Raw genomic sequence first — 9,176 nt, 5'->3', positions numbered from 1 at the left:
CTAGCTTCTGGTTGATTACCCGCCTTATTAACAATATTACGACTTTATTTATATAAGATAAAATTATTATAATAGACATTTGGTTCAATGATTTCCTTGACAACGGAATTTCCAATCTTACTCAGTGATCAATATTGGTTTATTGTGGAATCTGTATCATGGTCTAGATCTCATTAAGTTTTTTACTAGATTCCAAAGCTTTATCAATGTTTCCCTGGCTTTTCCTCTCACAGGAGTAGAAATCTCAGAATATATAAGCCTTCACACCAATACAAATGCGACATGTCATGTTCTGCTGTCTCCTCTTCTTCCTGACAATCTTATGCGTGTGCAGATGCACATGCTGGATATATATCCAGAGCCTGCAGTGTCCAGTTAGCTAGTATTTGATTGAAGGATTTATTTTTAATTGTCTGAAGAATCTATTTTACTTTACTTTGCTCATGCGAATGATGGTCATAGTTACTCGGTCTGCATACTATTGATGGTTTTTGGCTATGATGTATTGCTTGTGCAGTTGACCTTCACCTTTGGAGGCTGATGTGCATATATAAAGTAAACTTAATTAAATTTAACATTAGAGTAGGAGCCGGCTTTGTAACAACCTGTGCCTGTGTCTATTGGTGCAACATGTGGCCAATCATACATACATGTTCTTGCTTCAAAAGCACTGTATTAACTAAACTGCAGAGAAATGCCTGAATTTTGTTGCCCCACTGAATAATCTACTGGTAATATGGACAGACTTGCTATCAGCACACCTAGCAATCAATGGACCCCTTCTGAAAACAGCCATGTTTTAGGATATTACAGAAATTTGAGTTTTGTTTGGGAAATGCAGACATTGCCACAAAATATGCCATCAATGAAGACGTCCATTTATACTACATCCCACATAATGACATGATTTCTCAAAACCTAGATCACTAGCCAGCTGGGTATGGGATTGAGTTTCTAAACAACTGTTATTTAAAAAAAAATTTTTTTTCATTATTGTCCTTTTTTACAGATGAAGAACTTTTTTGTATGCCTTATTTTGAAGGGTTTTTTGACTGGAATTCTGTGCTACTATCAAGAAACATTTTTTTTAAATATATAGAGGGGGAAGGAACTTCAAAATAAGTATATATATATTTTTTTCTCTCTGTAAAGCGTACCCAAAACATGCAAACTAATATTTTTGTCGTTTCTCACGAGTCAAAAAGTTTTGTTATATTTGATGTCAAATGGTGAGATGACATCAATTGTTAAACATTAATTCCTTTAAGTTGGAATTTGTGGATCGAAATTTTCACGAGGCTGAATCACACTTTAAACAGATACATCCACAGCATCCTCTAAATCAATGCTTAATGCAGGGGAAAAAAATTTCTTCAGGTACCATGAGTAATTAATTTACTATCAATTAAAAGGGTAAATAAATAAATTGGTTCTTGATTGTAGAAGTTTGAAATTTCATTTATCCAAAAAACAGTGTTCAAAAAACGCTTTGTGTGAATAACTTGAGAATGGATGCTCCAAATTTGAAAACCATCATTGAATTCAGAATCAAAAAAACTTTCATTACAAAAAGAAATTTTTATCTCTTTAACACTTCAATTTTGAATGTTGTCTTCCTACCTAATATATATTTCCATGCTAACTTAACTATCATCCTTATGTATGCTTAAAAATGTAGTTTATTTGTAAAACAAAAAATTAAATATATTCTACAGTACCTTATTTTTAGATGTAAAAAAAATAAATCAGTACTCACCTCTTCACAGCAGTTAAATTAAATTTCCTGGATGGGAGTAATAAATGTAAATTTTGTTTACTGGACATATAATTATTACGACAATCCAGCACCAGTTTTCTCATCCGAGACCCCAGGCAATGATTTATTCACATTTATACTTACCACCTGACTATTTACTGCACATTATACTTTCAACAATTTCAATATACAAAATGAAAGGAAACTTATGTATTATTAATGTCTAATTTTTGGTTAAGTTTGTTTTGTAACCATTATTCCTCACCTATACGAAAGAATGTGATTTGTGTTCAGTTCAAACTAAAAGGATTTATAATTAATCAGCATCCGTGACACTCAGGACAACCTTTATTAACTGGTCTTTTATACAATTAACATGGTAATTTATACATATCTTAATAATTATTTGATATCAATAAGCATTTACTCTTGGATTCTTTAATGCAAAAAGAAAATTTATCCTCTACCTTAAAAAAACCTTAATATATCAAATATCAATTACCTTCAACTTCTCACTAAGTTGATAAAATTGTTCATCTTAAGATTAAATATTGTTGAGTTGACTGTGAGTGATATGACCACAAAAATATGATAATTTGATGAATATTTCAGGGACACAAAATATATGTTAAAATCTTAAGCATTTCTGTGACTTTGTTTTGTTTACTTTATAATTTTAAAAGCCACAGCCCTCTCTGTTTATAAAACAATTTAAAATTCTAATGTATACTTTATTATAAATTGTTGAAAATTAGAACATTTCAGTTCTTAAAATTAATAAATTAAAATTCCATTCTTAATCCAAACCCTGTGATAAAAATTAAAATGAACTGAGCTAAAAGAAATTAAGCAGCCTAATTTTACTTATTCAGTCATTTTTAAGCAACCAGTATAAAATAAGGCAGTAGAGTTTCGGTTTGAATGTCAAAACACTGTCTCATTTTTACATTAATACTGAACAATAAAATAATGCACTCAAATATAATTCTCTTTTATTATATCTTGATTAAGTATTGTGCCATTTTTTATACATTTAAATCTAACATTTACTTACGACTAAGCAATTGTGGATAAATGCTTCAAGTCACAAAGTATTACCCCTTTTTTCTTTTTCTTTTTTTTTAATACATATGCCGACAAATTTATTTTGGTAGGCACTACTGAACAGCTTAAAGATTCTGAAATGACTTTGTAATCATTAATATTTTACTTCCTTACCCTAAAAACAGCAATTAAAATATTTATTGCAACATTATTGTTTTTGACTTTTGTTCATTAATTATCTACTATAAATTTTACAAATTATTATTTACAGAAGAACAGGTGGGAAGGAAATCAACGAAAAATGCATAAATCAAATGGGAAAGTTAACAGTTGATATTTGAGTAAATGACTAATCGACTTGTGAAATAATTAGGTTGCAGTAATATTGTCACCGAGCTCTTTAGGCCGCAAAATTATGTTTCTACCACATGGTATTTTGAAGTAGAAAAATGTATAAACAATTACAAAAATTACAGCTGTTATTTTTTCTGAAAGATTCAACTAGATGAAAGATTTTTAATGTGAACAATTAAAAAAGAGATTAGTTAAAACAATGCTCAAATTAAAAAAAAAATCAAATAAAAAATAAAAATAATATATATATTCCAAGTATTTTGATAAAATATGTTCATGCAAATATAGAATTTCACAAGAAGCTTCCCATATTTTAATTTTTACATAAACAACTAATGCACAGGTATAGAAAATTGTGATCAGAAAATTTAAAACCAACCAGTTTTATTTTATTATACTTAACACAAATAATTTTGTTTTTAACCACAAACAACACACATTAAGTATATTTTTATTATGACGGTACAAAAGTTTACCATTTAATATTACAGAGCCGGAAGGTTGATATTTTAACTGAATTACTGTAATCTTAGCATAAAATATATAGTTATATATTTGAAAGGATATATATGCATACAAATTCATAAAGAAAAAGAGAAATGAAACAAAAATAAAATAAGTATACAAAATGAAGTAACAGTCACACTTTCATTCATGCACATAACACATACACACAAATACATATTATATAAAATGACATTATACACTAAAAATATTTAGGATATATTAAAATATACTTACACTAAAATAGGATGTTGGGTAAAATTGGTACTCTGAAATTTGGCTCTAAGCCATTTTGGCACAAACCATAAAAATTATAACTACCAAATGTTTAAAGGGCTCTTTTTTATACTTTTTAAATATATATATTTATATAATAAATTTATTTATTTTTTAATTTAGGAACTCAATATTTTGAGAAATCCTTTTCTTTTTTGTTATATTTATTTTCAAGAGAAAACGTAAGTTAAAGTACGACTTATATCACAAGAAATAAGACAATTAATTGTACAATTGTTTTTATATATTTCAATTGTTTGATTACTAAAACTAATTTTTTTAAATTTTGTCTTTTGAAAAAATTGACCTATGTGGAAAAGTACATTTTAGCATGTTAATTTCTTATAAACAAATAAAATAATTTTTAAAGAAAAATTGTCCGCACATCAGAAATAACAGCTTTTTGTTAAGACACTTAATTTTAATTTACGTATTATATTTCATGAAAATAAACAGATAAGGAAAGCACTAAATTTCCCTTATATCGATTTGATGGTCAATCAACATATTTTTTTTACAAATTACTGTAGAAAAAAATTAACTAAAAATTTTAAGTTAATACTGTAACAAAATAAACCTATCATTCAACCAACAATGAAGATGAAAAAACTAGATATATATATGGAAAAAGACACTTTCTGACAGTCTTCTTTGATATAAAACACTTAATAAAAATAATAAAAGAGGAAATATAAAGAAAAGAAAAAATTGGAACCCCAATTTCACTTTTATTACAGTTCTGCAAACCTAGGCACTAAAAGGATTAGCATTTGAATAAAATTATATATATTTAATTAACAACTAAATACTTAACAAGAGTTATCACAATGTTTGGATAACGTTTAAATTTCATTTAAAGTCGGTGACTTTATGGTATGACTGAAAAGTTTTTTTTTTTAAATAATAATTTTAGGTAACACTAGATGTAACCTAGTTAATTAAGTAGATTGCTGACCATAACAAAAATAAATGAGCATTAATTTTGTTCCATATTTTGTTTTATTAATAATTATATATGTACTTTATTTGTTATTAAGGTATTATTCATAAAAGGCTATTTGGATTGTCTAGCCCTGAGAGCTGTATTTGGATAGTGTTTATTGTTCAAGTTTATTGTAAGCATATATATATATTTTAAAGTAAAAATGGGAAATTTTTTTTTTCCATGATAACCGACATGTCTTATTGTTAGGTGATAATAAGTGTAATTTAACAAAAATAAAAATACCTCATTACTTCTATATCCAAAAAATACCCAAACGTTTTAAGGCCACAATACATTAAAATTAACTAAATTAGTTGAGAAATTGAGCATATTTTATGAATCAGGTAATAAAAACTTACTAGTAGAGATTTTGTTGTTTCTTAGTAATTATTAAATTAATTAGTATTTAAATCACAAGAAAAAATTATGCAGTAAATTAATTTTTTTAAACTAAACACGAAGAAAACCAAGTAAACTACATTTAAATAACTTTTACCATTTCTTCTCCTTATACCAACGCACCATTAAAATAGACTATGATGGTGTCTAAATCACAATAAAACATCCTCATCATCTATAAATAAATAGGATCTTACTGGCTAAAATTATATTAGTGTGGAATATTGAACACATGTACTAAATTGCACCCATATTGTACCTAAGCACAAAATTGTTATTTCACTATTAACTATTTAAGACGACTTAAGGCACTTGATTTTTCATAGAAACTGACAAAGAAAACATTTTTTTTAAAAGAAAAATAGAAAATAAGTAAATAAAATTTTATAAGTAACTCTGTTTTAATAAACAAATCATATAAATCTGACAATTGTATAATAAAAATTGTTGCTACAGAAGGAATGTTCAAACATCAATCCCGACTTATTTCCCTTTTAGTTAGAATTAAAATTTTTGATTGCACTTATATAAATAAGACCAAGTCTTATTGTGAAGGGAGTGGGAATATTTAACACTTACAAATTGAGCTTATTCCCTTTCTTTATAAGAATAAAAAAAGACCTGATATTTTCTGTTTCGACTTTCTTATAATTTATAATATATAAAGAAATTAAAGTAAGGACTAACAGACAGACTAGACAAAACGACTTCACAAAGCTCCAGCAAGACTAAAGGGTTTGAAATATTAAAAAAATAAAATAAAATAAAAAAAGTAAAATAAAATAAAATAACGCAGCAATAATTTATAGGGAACTTTGTGCCACCGTAATCTTTTAACCAATACTCCATCACAATTATTTAACATTAAAAATAAAAACAAAATGACAATAATTCAACCTAAAATATCAACCTTTTTTTAGACGGCATTCATATTACTTATATTTATAAAGATACATCTTAAACTTAGTAATAACAATAATTTAAATCTAAAGATATTGGGGATTTATGAAAATTCTGTGTAATCTAGATCTACAGGCGCAGGACGGTTTTTACCATTTAACCAACTTAAATTTGAGGGAAAGTTCAGTTATCAAGTTGGTCATTCTGTCTTATTCTTAGGTTTTCATTTGATGACTAAACTGATCATCACAATTTCTAAACGTATATTTTTCAAACATGTAATTTTTGACCTCCATAAATTCCTAAAACAGCGGTGATGACTGTTAAATATATTTTCACAGAAAGAGAATTTTTCCTTTTTTAATTTAATTTTTTATTGCTAAAATTATAAAGATGAATTTGTATAAATTAGAAAAAAGTTTGATAATACATAAAAATACTATGTTAAAAGTGTGTAAAAATCCACCCACATTTTTATTGCAATTTAATGTCATACAGGAAAAATCCTCTGTTTTCACCTTTAAAACTATGTTAAACACTTGCACGTCTTATTAATTTTTCTAGTCACATCATTTACATGAAAATCAACAATAAATGTGTTCTTAATTAAAAACCCAATACCGGGAATTCTAAGAGATTATATTATAATCTTGTATTAGGCACATTGTGAATTACATCCATTTGGCCTGTGAATAATTAAATAAAATAGCCAACTTTTTATGTATGTAAAGACAAACTGCTAAAAAATAAATATTGTCATTATATATTTAGATACCACTTTACTTCAAAAAATTCCTGCGCTTGAATCCAAAAATGACCATCACCAATCAGTCTTCAGTATAGCATAGTCTTTAAGAACAAAACAAACAATAATAATAATGAAACGATAAGAAAAAAATACAAACAGCAAAAGGAATGCCTATAAATTAAAGATCGTCTTCAAACAAAAAACTGAACTATTTAGACAATGTGCATTGTTAAAATGCATTCAAGTTCAATTTAAGGAATGAACTAAAAATTCAGACATTTAAGTAGCAGACAAAGAAGTAAACATGATTTTAATAAGAGATTATAACAATGGCTTATGTGATTTTCAGTAAAATGTATACCTTTAATCTAATCCTAACCCTACGTGTGATTGCTTATACTACTTGGTATGTACATATATAACGATACACATTATATACTTTTTTGTTTTAAAAAGTAATAAGGAAAATTCACAACTTAACCCACAAACCCAAAATTAAATACACAATTAATTAAGGTTTTTAGTTGAGATAAAAAAGCAATGGCACGAGCGGGATTCGAATTTTTTATCTCAACTAAAAACCTTAATTAATTGTAATATATTAATTGGTCAAGCGGACCACGAAATTAGGGAATTAAATACACACTTATTCAAATAGAAGGACATCAAAGTGAAAGATACATTCTAATAAATTTTGCTTTTTTTTAAACTATTTTACACTTTAATTTTTTCCCTATACTATATATACCACATTTTTGAAGTGGTGATATTATTTACTAATAATGAAAATGTCAGACATAATCATCTTTTTTTATTATTTCTTTTTTTTTCTTTTTTTAATTTTTTTTTAAATATTTTTTATTTTAATCTTTTGTACAACCTTAACCACGCGAACGTGCAAAACACCTAAACCTAAGTAACACTTAAAAGATCATCAAACCACCATACTATGTAACCTAACTCCAACTATTTTGGATTGTTTTATTGTTAAATATATAATAAGACCACTGGAAGAATACATTTTCTTTGTTAAGCTGCTAAATTTACTGGTAAGGCTATGTCATTCCTGTCAGTTATGATGCGTTGATTAGATAAATGACAATTAATTACATTTATATGTTTTACGCATCGGACAAAAGACGACACATTGGTCATGTGATAATCCCTAAAATTAATTCTAACCACAAAAAGAGAAGCCTAATTACATTGAACACATGTTAATACAGACCCTATTTATAAATATACATATGTAGATATATATATAAATGTGTGTGTGTATGTGTGTTATACGCACACCTACCAACACCTCTCTCACTCTCTATTTCTCTCAGATAGCCGCTTTGTTTGTTATTTGAAAAAATAAGCCATTTTGTGAAAATAAATATGATTACTATTTAAGAAAATTCAAGACTGGCACATTATCACTTACATCTAAAAAGAAAATTGTGGTTGTTTTATTTAAATAATTTATTTTAAAAAATTATATTGACTAAAAAAGTTACAATTTGTTGGTTCGTTTAAAATCTCACCATAGTTTCTTACTCCTTAAGACTGTTAATTATCTGAATGATATGGCTTACACTGAAACAATTTTTAACACAATATCTCCATCTGAATATTAATTTTTAGTGTCCCTGCAAGGTAAAACAATTCGTTGTGGTAACATAAAGAGAAAGTAAAAATATTATTGCTCTTATCTAGGCATATTGGTGTTTATTCTGATCCCCAGACATAAAGAAAGCCATTTTGTTTACAACTGATTGTCACTTTTCCCATATTTGAACCCTCCCCCCCAAAAATATCCTCTCAAGAATTACAATCAAATGATGCTTGAGAGTCCTCGCAGAAACACCTTTTATTTCATTAATCACAATAATACTATCAATTTACACGACACAGCAAATCTACCCATTTTAATCTTTAAATATATAATTGTCCTTATTTCCTACCTTTAAGAACTTTTATCAACACACACATAACACATAATAATCCGATTGCAACAGACAACATACAACATCGAATAATATTCATCATTAAAAAGTAAAACATCTTCAAACAAAAGTGGCACTTGAATCACAAAATCTTAGGAAACAGGTTTTTTAATTTTTTTTTCTTTTTTCTCCAATTAATTAGTTTTGGACATTTTAATATTTCAATAACATTATTCAAGGTTAAGTTAAAACATCATTTACATACAAAGAATTTAAAGA

This window comes from Cimex lectularius, unplaced genomic scaffold (genome assembly GCF_000648675.2).
Source record: "Cimex lectularius strain Harlan isolate CLEC.00 unplaced genomic scaffold, Clec_2.1 scaffold34, whole genome shotgun sequence".
NCBI classification, from domain to species: Eukaryota; Metazoa; Arthropoda; class Insecta; order Hemiptera; family Cimicidae; genus Cimex; species Cimex lectularius.
Note: the sequence above shows the minus strand (reverse complement) of the source record.